This window comes from Cyprinodon tularosa, unplaced genomic scaffold, assembly GCF_016077235.1.
Source record: "Cyprinodon tularosa strain WSP-4 unplaced genomic scaffold, ASM1607723v1 ctg486, whole genome shotgun sequence".
Taxonomy (NCBI): domain Eukaryota; kingdom Metazoa; phylum Chordata; class Actinopteri; order Cyprinodontiformes; family Cyprinodontidae; genus Cyprinodon; species Cyprinodon tularosa.
In genome coordinates this window covers 36,973-53,611 of record NW_024039214.1, presented here as the reverse complement: position 1 = coordinate 53,611, position 16,639 = coordinate 36,973, and the positions used below count along the sequence as shown (strand labels likewise).

Genomic DNA, 16,639 nt, shown 5'->3' with positions numbered 1-16,639 from the left:
ACTCAAATTAAGGGTGAATACACTTAATTTAAGACATTTTTTACTTATTTCTAGATCTTTTTTTCCAGTGTGGGTAAAATAAATAATTTACACTGCCAAAATGATCTAGAAATAAGGAAAGATTTCTTATTTTAAGGGTATTTACCCTTAATTTGAGTAGGTAAATAAGATGATTTGCCAATAAAATTAGTATTTTTACTCTTAAAAGTGAATCCAGTAGAACTTTTTATTGCCTACCTGGAATGGGTGACAATAGTTGAAGAAACTTTGGCTCTCAAAATGGTATCGGTGCCCTATTGGTTGGTACTCGCTGATACCGATGCCACCATTTTAGAGCTGGATTGGGGCCCCGCCCAATAATGGCATCGGTATCGGTGCAACAACACTTGAAATATTGCAATTCGTTTTTCTTATTTTTAATGTAAATTGTCTTGTTCCATTGGCAGTGTCTCATTTACCTCCTTAATTCAAGAAAAAATGTACTTATTTTAAGAAAAAATGACCTATATAGATTTAATTTTATAGAGTGTACAACAGAGAACCAACTTGGTTCCACTATCCAGAAACAAAAATACTTTTTAACTATTTAGCTATAAGTATTTCATCAGTAATTTAAGATTCACAGAGGGCATCAAATTGTTTCTTAATAAATAAAAACAGCCCTTTTAATATTATTCCCTCCGATTCCCTTGTTTATTAAAAATAAACCCTCTTAAGGCAAGTGTCTCACTTACCTCCTCAATTTAACAAAAACTGCATTTAATTTAAGAAATAATTACTTATTTAGATTTCAGGTTTTTGCTGTGTAAATGTGCTTCCAACATGTTTTATATCAACATCTCACTCTTAAAATTAGATTTGATCTTGATATTCACAAGTTTACCCCAATGTTGCAACATCTAATTTAATATCTTATTAACTCAGAGGCAGGTTCCCAAAAACTAATAGTAGCATTACTTCAAAAAAATTTTTTACCCAAGTAACTTTAAAAATTAGACATTAAAAAACTATTACTGAGGTAGAAATAAAAAAGAGCCTGGTTAAAAAACAAACAAAGAGAAAAAACTGCTAAGCCAACAGGATTTTATGTTTAGGTGAATGTTTTCTGCAAGTTTTAATATTTTTAAAGATTAAAATAGGAAACAAATACAAATAAATCACATTATCTACGTCAATTCATGCAAAATAAACTTTCCTGGATGGGAGGAGAAACGTCTTCAAACTTGGAAACAACGTCCAGTGGATTGTTTTTAATTTTCTTTTTTGAAATGGGGCTAATGTCATCAATTAACTGAAACCCTTGATGGAAACATGCTTACGCTTAGTGTAAAGGAAAAAATAAATATAAATTTTGGTTGAAAGTAAATGCAATTTAGATTTTTGGCAAAATCATCAGCCCTAGTTAGAACAGAGAACCTCCACTCTTTCTATCCTTTACTGTATTTTCATTGGTGTTGCACCGATCCAGCACTATAATGGTGGTATCGGCATTGGCGAGTACCAACAAAGAGGGCACCGATACCCTTTTGAGAGCCAAAAGTTTCTTCAACTATTGTCACCCATTCCAGGAAGGCAATAAAAAGTTCTACTGGATTCACAAAGGTAGGCAGCAGCTTGAGAAAGCCATGACGGCAATTATTTTACATCCAAGTAGGATGCAGTCCTTCATATATACACACATCAATTTCAAACGGATGGTATCAGTATCGGCCAATACTGCAAAGCCGATATCAGGTATCGCTGTCGGGGCCAAAAAATGGCATTGACGCAGCACTAATTTTCACCTCCCAGTTTCCAGGATAACCAGAAATTTTACTCGGATTTGAGCAACAATACGTCACAAGAATGTCACTCAAGTTAAAGGTATGGTACAATAAATCTGCTCCTACAAACGTCTATTCGTCTCGTCCCACCTACCTGTTTAGATCAGAGATATCCAGAATGTAACGTCTCCGTATGCTTTGGAGGACAGATTATATCTGCCAGGTTTACCTGTCCTAGTTTCAACTTTGACTCTGCTGGGCAACCAGAGAGGACGCCGCATTCTTTTCAGAGAGGAATGCAGGGAGGTATTTTCCCTTCGCTGCCAAACTCCCACTTAAAGAGCAACATCTATACTGGCCGTCTCCCAGTCAACAGAGCTTTCCACTGGCTGCAGGGCACTAAAGACCAGGAGACGCCCTCTGTCCAACTTTCTAACAATATTCCAGGCAGCTCTGATTTCTTTGTGGAATAAAACACCTGTGTGCATTTCAGTGCCTGCACTGGCACGGAAATCTGTTGAGTTCATACTTTAACATAATATACATGAAAATGTAAAAATCTGCATGATGCATCCTTCATTAGGTTCATATGAGCTTTTACGGTTGCTTAAATCCCCCCTCTCCCCCTCAGCTCAATGCTGCGCTGCATCCAAACAAGCTCCCCAACAATGAAAATGCAAATGTGTCTTTTATGTGAAGCGCAGCTACTGTCCAGGGAAGCAGCTGCTCGGTTACACATTTCCTACAAGAGGAGGAGAAGCTGCCGTTTGCTCCCAGGAAACCCGAGCCGGATCGGGTTCATCAGAGAAAGGATCTGAGCAGCAGTGAAACACAGACGCCCCACTTTACAGCTCAACAGCAGCCTGAGAAGTTAGACGCCTTAAAAACCGTTAAAAGAGGAAACAAAACAAAGAGAAACTATTGTTTACATTTCGAAAATCATCACCTGGACTCATCACAGGGCAGGAAAGGGGAGAAGCTGCTGTTGCTGCTTCGCCATCCACCTAAACACCACCTATGACAATCGTTTTGGTTCCATCTGTTGGTCTGCTTCTACTAAATCTGTAATATCTCAGCTATATTCAACAGAGCAGCAAATAAACACAGAAAGACCAAAATGCAAAATAACTACAAAAACCTACATTTTAACATTTTGTTTTTATAAAACTTTGATGCAATTCAATTTCTTAGTCTCTTTAAGTAAGGGAGAAAAGAGAACAGAAGCCATCTTTCCGCCATTTCACTATGCAGCAACAGGTGGGGAAGGGGCTGTGCTGCAATGTTCTATGCTCCATACAGCTAGAAAGGAACTCGGACACCAAAGTCACTTTCTAATCTTACAAAAATTACTTTGATAAGGAATAGTTCTTAAAAAAAAAGATCAGTTTGAAGCATCCCTTTAGATCACTTCTAAAATTAATCTTAAATTATGTCAGGGTCCGGCCCTCTGTTTAAGTTTATTTTTAGTTTCTTTGTATCTGTAGCTTTTTTCAAGCAGTGTTTTGTTCTTGAGTTACTCTCTGTTGCCCCCTTGTGTTTGTTTCCTTTCCTCTTGGCTTCCTTCTAGATGCTTCCATCCACGCCTGCTTCCCAATCAGCTCATCAGTCCAGTCTTTGTTCTGTCTCCTATATATACTCTCCCTGTGAAGTTCCTCAGGGCTGGTTCCTCGTCTTCCTCTGTATTTGTTATTTTCAACCCAACCCTGACAAATTAATCAAATTAAATCATTCTGTTCAGAAAAACTTTTTGTTATATTGGGTAAAATGGTTCTTCCAACCTTATGTAGTCAGAAAAAGGAACAGAAAAAATAAATAAAAATCAGACATTTTTGACTGCTGCAAACTTGCTAGATCTGCAACATTACCAACTATAGTTTTAAGCAATAGTTGCTTATTAATCTAACAACTGTGGGCTTGTCCTTTAATAAGCAGAGTCGCTAAGTTTGCTCAGATTTGGCGGTTTAGATTTCCACGGTTGACGCAAGAGAATTGTGTGGAATGCAGCTAATTAAACTTTATGGTGTTACAAAAAAAACGCAAACTGTATCAGAGATGTTCAGAGGAGAATTATCAATAGAACACCCAAAACAGAGAGCAAAAATGCTGATTCTAGCCAGGAACCTGTTTCTCTGCAGGTTAAATGATGGTGCATTGCTGAGAGCAAACATGCTAATGCTAACCTAGCACTTACATGCATTTCTCCACACATGTTTGAGTAAACCTTCTATAATGATGCTAAAAGCCTAGCTATCAACAAGTGACATCAAAACCAAGAGCAGAGATGCTAATGCTAACCTAGCACTTACCTGTGTCACCACATGATTGAGTAAACCTTATATAATGAAAAACTGGCAGCAAAGATCCTAGCACATGCGTTTCTCCACACGATTGAGTAAACCTTCTTTAAAGATGCTAAAAGCCTAGTTATTAACAAGTGACATCAAAACTAGGAGCAAACATGCTAATGCTAACCCAGTACTTATTAACTTTTATCCACACATACTTTTATGAATCTTCAACACCAATGCTAAAAGCCTAGTTATTAACAAATGACATCAAAACTAAGAACAAACATGCTAATGCTAACCTAGCACTTACATGCGTTTCTCCACACATGATTGAGTAAACCTTCTATAATGATGCTAAAAGCCTAATTATCAACAAGACGCATCAAAACTGGGAGAAAAGATGCTAATGCTAAATAGAACTTATACGCATTTTTCGACACATGATTGAGTAAACCTTCTATAATCATGCTTAAAGCCTAATTATTAACAAGACACATCAAAACTGGGAGCAAACATGCTAATGCTAACCTAGCACTTACATGCGTTTCTCCACACGATTGACTAAACCTTCTATAAAAATGCTAACAGCCTAGTTATGAACAAGACACATCAAAACTGGGAGCAAAGATGCTAATGCTAAATAGCCCTTATACGCATTTTTCAACAAATGATTGAGTAAACCTTTTATAATGACGCTAAAAGCCTAGTTATCAACAAGTGACATCAAAAGAGCAAACATGCTAATGCTAACACAGTATTTATTAGCGTTTATCCACGCATACTTTTGTGAACCTTCAACACCAATGCTACAAGCCTTATTATGAACTTGTCACATAAATTGTCACAAAAAATGCTAAGCTAACTTTGCACATATGCTAACATCCAGAAACCTATTAAAGAAGCTCTGGGTCCCTGTAACTCTTTGACAATACATCTCTAAGGCCGCCGTGACACCTGACTGGTACGAAACATCCCCAAGCAGTAGGTTCCTCTTTTAAATCCATTTATGATGCAAATACAGCAAAATTATTTGCATCCAGATCAATATCCTGTCAGCGGGTTCCTTGTCAGGACATGACAGAAGCTGACCTAACAAGTTAAAGCCATGTTGGAGCAGCGTGTCTAACCACTGACAGGTCTCCAGGGTCATTTAGACCTAATCATGACCTTTTGGGTTCTGCTTTACGGCTCGTACTAAATACTGATGTGCATAGGCGGATCTACTGGGGTGGCATAGGGTGGCAAATGCCACCCTAAATGACAGCCTTGCCACCCCTGCTGCCACCCCAGTTGGCGGTAGGGGTGGCGAGGCTTATAAATTATGGATCATTTGAGAATTACGACCGCTAATTTCCAATGTCGGACAGTGAATGCAGCACGAGATGACGCGAGAGCGACTGAGACTGATTGTTTTGAAAACCGAATGGGGCAAAGCGAGGGAGCCAGTGGTCATGGGGAGAGGAGACACGGGATGAAACGGGTAAAAATTGATTAACTATCTATCGAGAAATGAAATCATAATGAAAGCACAATGTTGCTAGCATAGCTGCAATGCTGATTTTGAGATGATAAAAATCAGGTTGCAGAACGTTATTTCTCTATCTATGATGTTAGTTAGGCCTGACGTCTCAGGCTCATAAAGACATATTTGCGGTCAACTATGACAGAAAAGAGACGATCAAGTTTGGTTGAACTCAAATCAAAACGCACAAAGGCTTTGGATCTAGATAAAGTTGTGAAGCGTTTTGCTGAGCAACATGGAAATCACTGCATTCAGCTGTTATAGTCATGTTAACTTTATGTTTGCTCTCTGCTGAGCCTTTACAGAGCCGTTACATTTTGTTTTGGCACCTGAGAAAATCTGATATTTCCTTTAATAAAACCAAAAGTGTTAAAAGTTAAAAATGTGATACTGGTGTAAATCCTGCTTAATATGAAGCAGTGTTGTTGTTTCTTTTTTGTATATATAATATGAAACTATCCAGAAATGACCTGTATGAACCTACTCACAAGCAAAATGTATTTTTATGTTGCTTCTTTTCAGATTTGTGGAGATTCTGATGTAACATACAGAATCCGACTTTTTGTTGATTTGTTGATACAGCAGTATGGAGGACCAACTCTGCCATATTTAAAAATAAATACAGAAATAAATAAATGCTTAATAAATAAATAAGCATACAATTAATTGCCACCAAAATACAAACAACAAATAAATGTAAGTAGAAATTAAATTATACAGCTAGTCATAAAGGTATATAACTCTTTTAATTGGCTTCTTTATTTCTTTGCCTTTTTAATATTTACCTTATTTATTTTTTTGTCATTTATTATCTTCAACTTCATTTTTTAATTACTTATATTTTTAAGTATTTATTTATGTGCATGTTATCATAATTGTCTGTTTTATTCTTCCTTTGTATTTTTTTACCCTAGTTATTTCTTCGCCGCTATTTCTTTCTGCCTGCCCTTTTAACATTTCTGCCTGCCATTATAATATAATTTCTAATTATACTCGGATCAAATGACTTTATTTCTAGAAATTCCAAACAGCTGCTGATATTTTGGACACTTTTAAACTGGAAAACTCAACCAGCGGTAAATGGTTCAAATAAATTGATTGAAATCAGGTGGTAGAAATGGATGCAGATTAAATCAGTATGATCAAACAGCTTCAGAAGAAAATAACTACTGACTAAAGGTTTTTGGTAAAGGTGCAGAAATCTCTGGATAGAAAGGATTTAAACTCACCAACAACCAGAAACAGAGTCCTAGAAGATTGGCCCCCTCCCCTCCCTGTCTCTCCACTTCAGATCTCCCAAACCGTCCAGAACCCACTTGAAACGCTCCAGTCTCCCCGCCTCAACTAAAGGAGACTGACGGGAAGAAGCCTTCCTCGCTCCAACCTCTCCACCTTGTCCTGTGCTGGAGATTTCCCTGGGGGATTATAGCAGGGGGATTTGAGTTTGAGTTCGGCGGGGGGAGGAGGAGGAGTTATTGTCCTGTGTGGCGTCCTTGCTGTAATCTAGTGTTTGTGCACTCAGTGGCTGCCAGAGAAGTTTTTCAGTGTAAACAATGTCATGTGAGAGAAAACGGAAAGATTTCAGTTCTAGAAATACGAGGTTTTGACCTTTAAATGTGTTTTTAAATGAATGTAAAGCAGTGAGCAGCTCCACTGTGGGAAAAAATTCCTCCTCTTATCCGCCTGACATCCGTCTCCTAAGGTCACATTTCATCAGCTCTCTATTTTTCCACATTCCTTTCTTTATTTGTCCGTATTTTCGTTGAACATCTACCTCCCTGTCCTTGTCGACTCGGGAGAGACGACACACAGAGGAATGCGAGTTGTTTTAAGCGATATCAGCCCATGTGAGGCTGAAAGGGAGGAGGTGTTTGCAGGGCCGAAGGGAGCAGAGCTCCACAGGGTTAAAACAAATCATGTGTCTGACGGGAGACGACGAGGCATAACCATCAAACAGTGACTCAAAACTACATTATTTCTATTATTCTTTTCTTCTCAATTGTGATTCATTCATTAGAATGAAACTAAGACTGTTTGGGGAATAAATAAAGCTATAGCTCCTCTTTGATCATGTTAGACTCCAACTGTTCCCAGAGCAGCTTATCTGCTGCCTCTCCCTCTGCAGCTGCTATCAGTGAGTTCAGCAGTGGAACATCCTGCTGATTCCCAGCCATCATCATCATCATCAGCAGCAGCAGCCTGTGGGGCCCACGCTGCTCTGAACACAACCACACAATAAAACTGCCAACGTCATCACAGCTGGGCTTATCGCTGCTCGCTTTAGCAACAACAGAAAGCATTCATGGACGAGATGTAGACCGACGCTTCATGGAAACATTAAGATAGAAACCATCTAACGCTTCTCACATGTAGAGCTTTAAATGGCCAAACTCCATCTTATGTCATAAATGATTCATCCTTGCAGGTTTACTAGTGGTTCCTGGAATTTCTAAAAGTAGAATGGGAGGCAGATCTTTTAGTTATCAGGCTCCTCTCCGTCCGTGTCCGTGAGGCAGACACCCTGTCTACTTTTAAGACGGCTTAAAACTTTCCTTTTGATAAAGCTTCTAGTTAGAGTGGCTCAGGTTATCCTGAGCCATCTCTTATGCTGCTATAGGCTTAGACTGCTGGAGGACATAGGGACCCCTTTTTCATCATTCTATCTCTATTCTCCCACTCTGCAGGATCTGTTAGTTCAATCTCTAACGTTCTGCTCTCTCTGCTTTCTGTATCTCTGCTTCTGTCTCCTTGAACCCCAGTGGGCCTCAGCAGATGGCCGCTCACACTGAGCCTGGTTCTGCTGGAGGTTTCTTCCTGTTCAAAGGGAGTTTTCCTCTCCACTGTCGCTACAGGCATGCTTAGTGTGAGGGATTGCTGGAGAGTCAATGAGTCGATGCAATCAGCTGGTTTTTCTTAGATAGAAAACTTTGAATCAATCTGACTGGATGATCTGGTGAACTGGAAAGTGACCTGAGATGACGTGTTGTGAATTGGAGATATAGAAATAAATTGAACTGAATTAAAAAAAATGGAATTAACAACAGAGCAGATTATATATTCCATCATTTAAAACATTTTAAACAAGAGCAAAGACTGGAAACCAAACCAGAAATAAGAGGAAAATTAGAGACCAGCACTAACAAACCTCCTCGGTTATTATTTTAATCTTATTAAATTACTTTGTGTCACACCTGGATGCATGAATATGATTGGTTGATTTATTAGAAAGTTAGAGCCCAATCAAACGAATAAAAAAGAACAATGCTAAGGTTCCTGTAGAAAACTAAGCTGCTTTTTTCTCTTAGTCATCAGAGGTGATGGCTTCATAGGATGCTTTCTGAAAAAAAAAAGGGTTTTTAAAGCAGAAACACCTGTGACATCATCGTCGTTACCATGGTACCTAGACCATGGCTGCGTTCTAATTCATGGGCTGCTTCTTGCAACACGCTGTGAATTCAAACAGGTCTATTCTTCAGTGGCTTTCACCGCTGTATGCTCTGTCGCCTAGCAACAGTGACAGTTGACTCACAAAGCAGGAAAAGATGAATACTGAACTTTTTAAAACTGTTTATGTTTATTTATTTTTTTAATTGTAAAGTGAACAAAGACTTCACTCATGAGAATCCAGAGTGGAATAAAGGTTCCAACCACCGGGAGCAGGAACAAATAAAATCACATGTAATGATAGAAACTTTAGTCAGTTAAATAATTTGTGTGACCATTTTATTCTATTAACTTTTTGCTGCTGTAAACACCAGAATTTCGCCATTGTGGGACAATAAAGGGATTTTCTATTCTATTCTATTCTACTCTATTCTATTCTTTTCTATAAAATCGGTAGAAAGACGTAAGTAAATCTAAACAATGTATGTATAAAAAATATATCCGCAAAATCTCTTATATTTAACAATTGAAAATACTTAGTTAAGCAAATTGAACAAAATAAAAATGATAAATTAAACTCCTATCAGATTTATAGTCCCCACCCTGCAGATATATTAGAATCTGTCCTTAAATTACAGCCAAACCCATTTACACAGTAACAGATAAAAACCTTTAGATAAATCAAACATTAATCGCCACATATCTGACTCAATAACCATTAAAACAACTATTTTCATTCCATTTCAGGCCATTTTTAAATCATTATCAAAAAGGTTTTAATAATGAAAAAAAAATTATTTTAAATTTTATAAGGAGCCCTAAACACAAACCATCAGCTGATCAACTTTAAAGGAAAAGTTCGGTCAGCAAGGAATAATTAATGGATCATTATCTATATGTAAAACATTTGCGATGATTTACCGTAATGAATTTAGTTTAAATCAGTAAAAAAATAAAATTAATAATCGCGATCACAGAGTCTGGGAGCGGCCATTTTTGCCCAAATATAGTAGCCCCTCCCTCCTGCCATCTTCCAGCAGTGACGTCACGGTGCGGTAAGCCTAGCGCCATTCTCCCCGCTTTACAAGCTAAATCAATGGGAACTACTAGACACATCTGCAATCAACAACAATTATTGAAGATTTCCAGAGGACTTCACCATTGAGATTCCCCAGAGCTACCCTTAGCAAACAGTAGTATACTTGAAGTAAATTCTATTAAGAATACTTAAGTATAAGTATAAGTTTAGAAAGTATACCGAACAATGTACTTTTAGTGTACTTGAAGTATTACTAAAGTAATACTTCTTAGAATTAAATTGGGACATTTTTAACAATAAAGTAAACAATAGTATAGTCAAGTTCACTTGTATATGCAATATAGTTTAGAATAAGTAAACTCTAAGTGAACTGCCTGATTTTAAATATGAAATTAGTGCACTTTTAGTATACTTGAATAAACTACTTTTTGCTAAGGGTATAGGGAAACTGACAATGCCCACATGCATGGCAGCTGGATGCTGGAATACATCGAGTAAAAGTGAAAAAAAGAGTTATTCCACCTTTCTGATTCCTGATCCTCCACAGACGGGTTGGTCGTTGGATCGCCAACTTGAAGAGGGAGGATTTGCCATCGAACTTCTGGCCAGAGAAAAAACACGTAATATGTAGCCGACATTTGGAAGAAGAATGTTTTCAAGATGACTTGGATAATAGCGCGTTGTGACAAACACCAGATACAGCACTGGGACTTGATCAACAGCCGATACCGCACCGTGACGTCACTAACCAGTAGGTGGCAGTAGTGTTCTTTGACGAACATGGATGCCTCCAGTAAAGCACATTCACATGAAAATTACTCTGAATTAAAAACACTGATCATTTATTGAACAGGATGGAATCATTTCAGATTTAAAGGACTTTCAGAAGACTTCTGCTTTAAAAGCTCAAGTCAAAGAAGAAATTTCTGTGGAAAGATTAAAAATGAGACATGACATGCTTAAAAGAAGATAAACTTGAAGCAGATGTTGAAATGTAATTAAAAAATAGAAAACAAAGAGTTTTGTCTTCTGAATGACTTGATCTGGTTGGGAAAATAATCTATGATTTCTTTCTTTTCTTAGAAAGCAGAAACAGGTCCTTTAATCTGCATCTGATGAAGGTTAGTTAGTAACTGAGCAACAGGTTGAAGCAATAATTCACTCCATAAATCAACACAAGTTCTGAACAGTTTGATCTGGATTCACATCCATGAAGAAAACTTGCAGCTTATTTAACTTCTAAGGAAACCAGCTGGTTCCATTAGAGAGACGACCCAAACAGAGGAAGTACCTGAGAGCCAGATGCGTCTCCTAATCTTCTGTAAGCAAACACGTCCAGAGAGACACAGGAGCCCCAGAAAACAAAGCTCTCTGTGCTGACAGGGCCTGTGTTAACTCACCTAGGCAACATGGACCGTACCACTCCTGCTGGAACAGAGGGGGGGCTCCAGTGCAGAGGGAGCGCTGACAGAAACCCAACTACCCATCCAGACTGCTGTGGTCTCTGATCCACTGTTTGCTCTCTAACCCTCCCAGATGGAGCGTTTCCACGTCAACAGGTGGCTGGAGCCCAACAGGACCACCGGCCCCTGTTGACTGAGCCCGCCCTGCAGAGGCCCCGGCTTTACAACCAGTAATTGGATTCAGGCCTTAAGATTCTGTGGCCGTTTGCTGAGGAAGGGAGGGGGGACTGTGTGTCCAGCTCTGCCTGGACAGCAGAGGCACATGTCGTGAAAAAGGTTTTAGGAAGCATTTACAGAGGTTATTCTTATCCAAAGGGCCAGTGGGTTGATGGAGACTTTAAATCCAAAGCGAACGGCAGGAAGCAGCGATTTCACCTGAACGAGCGACAGCGGGACTGGAAGAAATGGGCCGAAGAAATGGGAAACATTAGAAATCAATAAGTCAGAGTAGGAAGGAAACAGAAACAGAAAGATGTAGGTCTGCAGTAGGAGCCTGGCACACTTATGAAAGTTATTTTAACCAGACGTTTACAGAAACCACCAGGCTCTCCATCCAAACCTTTGGAGCCTTTAGAGGTTTGTTTCTGCAAAGTCTTTCCACACATGAGCCGCATCACCATTAACCTTCAAATTAGACATGTTCTAATTACAAGGACAAGTTTATTGAATGGAAACATTGCAATTTAATAAAGTAAAAGTTTTTATGCTTTAATTAGGTGGTTTTCAGTCGTATCAAAGTTCTAATATTTTGCAAAACTAATGGAATCACTTTTTTTGCACTAGATGAGTCAGGTGATCTGCAGCTGGACTTTACTACCTTAAATAAGAAGACTTTTAACTTTTAACGACCCTTTATTTAGACCATTCAAAACATAAACAATGATTGATGTGAAACAAGTTTCAGTTAAAATCATTAAATGAGGAGCTCGTTAAATTGTAGTTGTCCTTCATCTGACAAAGTACATAAAATGTTAAAACCCCACAGCTGAATCAAATCCTCCATGTTCTGTGTGGCTCTGTGGCCTTTTTCTGGCTTTAACGTTGCACTTCCACAGAGCCACGGCATCTAGATGCTGTCCTGCAGCCTGTCTCTAGGGGACAGGTAAACGGCCATCTTTGTTTCACTGAATAAAAAATGTAAAAGTCGGGCCTTTGGCTTATTTTTCCTATTCTGGGAAACTCCTTCTATAAAAAGATTGTTTGTGAAAACCGTCCCAAAAAGACTAAAAACACAAATTAAAAGGCTAAAGATTGTCTTTAGTCTTGTGCTTTCCATAAAAAACATGGAACACATTTTCAGACAGAAAAGGACGCTCGTTTAAAACACCCTGATTAACGAATAAAACCAGTTTGTGGCGATGGCGGCATGTAAAATCCTGCATTGGAGATCACCAGTTAGGTTTTTAATTGGAGGCTTGTAGAAAGTCCTCTACTGCGGGGCTTTTCTCTCCAGATGCAGACGGGCGATCAGAGGACAAACACTAAGACCCTCTCAATCCCCCGGCCGCCTGGAACGAGGACATGAACCTTGGAACTAACTAAAGCTAACGAAACGTACAGGAATGAGACGAACAATGATCTGGCCCTGATAGCTGGGCTGAGCCGAATATAAAGCAGAACCAGCAGGTGGATGAGATCATTGATAATTAGGAGCCGGGCAGAATAAAGCAGGTGAATGACATGAACGATTAAGGCCAGCGATCAGGACAGATGGGGAAAAATGGAAATTACTCTTAATTAAAAACACTTATGTATTGAACAAGTGGTAATAATTTCATATTTACAGTAATTTCAGAAGTTTGAATTTGACCGTACTTTTCCTTTCATGGAAATACTGCAGTTGAGAAACTGCATTTTGGAAATGAGCAGAATATCGACATTTGTCATGGAAACGCAGCCATTCTCAGGTATCCACAAGTAAAAAAATCACCCTCTGACTGAAGAAACCATCATTTCCTCACTGAGCTGTTTGCAGCAACAGATCAGATGAGCAGAGCTGCCCAAACATCTGCAGAAAACATCTGGAATAGAATCAAAAACATCCAAAAACTGCATCACAATGAAGCAAACATGCAGCCTGAAAACTTTAGAATTGAGCTTTATTTCAGATTTCTGGGTTACAGGCTGAAAATGAATCAGAGAGAAAAAAGATCAACTTTACAGTTTGATCAGATTCAGATCAAACCTCCATGGAGCCACTAAATGGAGCTTAGTTTGAATTTCATCTCCATTGTTCCAAAGAGAAAAACAATATCAGACACTAAATGACAGACAGGATCAAAGAAAAAGGAGAAAAATCTCTAAATTCAGAGTTCATCATCAGGATCCAGTCAGAGTCTCTTTAAACTCAAACTGCTGCAGCTTCAACCTCTGTGGATCATCAGGACACAGATCAGCTTCTCTCCTCTACTAAGATCATCAGCTCCACTGCCTGCAGAGAGAAGAAGGATGAACAGAGGAGATCAATGAGTGTTTCCAGCCTCTCTCTCTCCATCAGCTGTCAGTCAGTGATGCAGCACATCCAGGATAAAGAGCAGCAGGGACTTCAGTCCTGTTCAGAGCAGCTGTGGAGCAGCTGGACTCACTCCAACCATATACTTACAGAGTCTTCAGTTTGTAGTCTGGACTCTCTACAAGATCCAGTAGCTGCTGAACATCTGACTCCTTCAGGTTGTTGTAGCTCAGGTCCAGGTGTTCCAGATGTGAGTGGTTTGCCTTCAGAGCTGAGACCAGAGCAGAACAGCTGATCTTTGTCAAACCACACCTCCTCAATCTGGATAAAGAATAGAAAGATGTGAGCTGATCCAACAGGATGCAGGTTAGAACAGTCCAACAGAACCAGTTAAAGAGCTCTCATTGATATTAATGCCAACATGCTGCTGCTCCAATAAAGACCTGCTGACTTCAGCAGAGAGAAGGAGAAATCACACACCAGACGGGCCCTAGAGCAATGTGGTTCTCCTAACTGGGCTTTCCTCAAAGCAGACAGAAACCCAAACAGGACTCCAGCAGAACCCAAACCCAGACCCAGACCAGTAGTCACTCCATATGTTGGGGAGTTTCAGACAAACTGAGGCCTTTATTTTCTAAACATGTCTGTCCTCCTTCTGAGAGTCGTAACCTGCTCTTCTAATCAACAGCCTATTGATCCTTTACTAGCTCACTGATTGACCTTCACACTGAGATTTGCACTGTAATGTTATTAGAATAAACAAATATACTACATCTGACCTCAATAACTGTAGTTTGCAGAGGGGAGACTGGAGAAACCCACTGAGCTCCTTCATTCCAGGGTCCAGGTTGGTTCCTATCAGGTCCAGTTCTGTCAGATGGGATGGATTAGACTCCAGAGCTGAGCCCAGAGAAGCCCAGCTGATCTCTGAGAAACTGCACCTCCTCAATCTGAATAAAGAATCAAAGATTTTAGCTGAATTCAACAGGATGCAGATTAAAACTTTCCATTAAAACATTCCAGCAGAACATGTGACCCCGGCACGTGATAAACACAGAGATTCAACAGAATCTATTTAATCAGTTTCTAAGATTCTCTGAGTTTAAAGATTTTTGTCTATTAGATGATCGAAGATTCAGATATAGGTTTTTCTTAAAAACTCAGAAGCTTAATGATCTTCAGTGAAAAGCTTTTCTCATCTTTTTGCTACTTTCAAATCTGAAGAAAATTAGAAAAAGTTACATTTTTGAAAACTTTCAGGTTCTACTAAATTAAAATAAAGTTTTTGCTTTAACAGATGAAAAATAACTTTTAAAAACTTGATTCTTCAAAAATAATTTCTCTGCTGAGAAAACAAGTTAATTTTGCTCCTTTTCTCTCTGTGTTGGTAGAGAGAACATAAAAATCCTGACTGGGTCTAGTTTGGTTCTAGATTGTAATTTCAGACAGGATGATATAGATTGAAGTGAACAGAAGTCCTTCATCAGCAGCTGAATCCTTTTAGAGCTCTGCTATTCACAGCATTAAAGCTGCAAACAGAATCAACATGGACATTTCCTCCCTAATAAAGGGGGAATGGACGGGGAATGTCTGCGTCTCACAATCTGATCCATCAATGTCTCCAGCCTCCTGTCTTCATCCATGTCTCTATCAGTGTTTTTCTACAAACTAACTGGGCTCCAACTGGACAGATTCTCTTCCTGATTTTCCCTGTTTTGTTGCAGCTCTTACGTCATGTCGTTATCAATATGGAGAGAAGAAATGAGCCAGTTTGGAGAAAGGAAGGAGTAGAAAGTCCAGATATTTGGCTTCAAATGTAGGAAGGAAAAGGAAAAAGGATTCTGAAAAATAAATACTGAAGTAAATAAGAAGTAAATAAGTCAGAAATAAAAAGCTGCTTAAGTTCAGTAACTAAGTATTTGTGGCTCCAAGCGACTCTGACAGCTGACAGATTGAAGAGGACGGGTTCTCTCTGACCCGGTCCAACAGAACAGCAGCTTCAGGACAAAGATTTCATGTCTTTGTCTTTTCTTCCTAAACATTAGTTTCTAGATCATCTTATTTTATTCTAGTTATTCTAACATGTTTGTGGTTCTGGTTCTACTCTAGAGGAACCAAATGATATTCTGGATGGAAAGATGTGAATCAGAAATGAGAAATAAAGCCATCTTATCTTGTCTCATCATCTGAATCTTTCCCAAATCAAACTGAAACATCTCCATCATTACTTAACATCATTTGACTCATTTTCCTCATTTTTGTCCATCAGTCCAAAACATTTGAAAGTTTGAACATCTGGAAAATAAAGTTCAATATTTAGAACATCTGGAACAGGAAAATAATTCATTTACAAGGTAAAAAGTCTGAGAAATGTTATTCTGACATTTGGACAGCAGCTGTTTTTAAAGAAAATATATTAGAATAAAATGATGAATTAAAATCAGCATTAAAGTATCAGTGAATGATTTGGTTTGAATAAACAGAGAAAACTCACATCAGGTTCTTCACTTTGCAGATTGAACTCTCCAGTATCTCACATAGATGCTTCATTCCAGAGTCTCCAAAGGATCCATCTCCATAGATCGTCTCTATTTCCACTTCAGTCAGATGAAGGTTGGACTTCAGAGCTGAGGCCACAACTTCACATCCAGCCTCAGAGAGAGAACAGCCACCAAGTCTGTGATTAGAGGAGAAATAAAGTCAGTTCTAATGAAATCAGACAATCTGG

At 38.8% G+C, this 16,639-nt stretch overlaps 1 protein-coding gene across 1 annotated transcript in view; it reads right to left on the bottom strand.

Annotated features, from left to right (window-relative positions):
• Positions 1–16,639, bottom strand: part of LOC119794651 — a 181,985-nt gene that overhangs the window by 138,549 nt on the left and 26,797 nt on the right. The gene's annotated exons all lie outside the window — the stretch shown is intronic.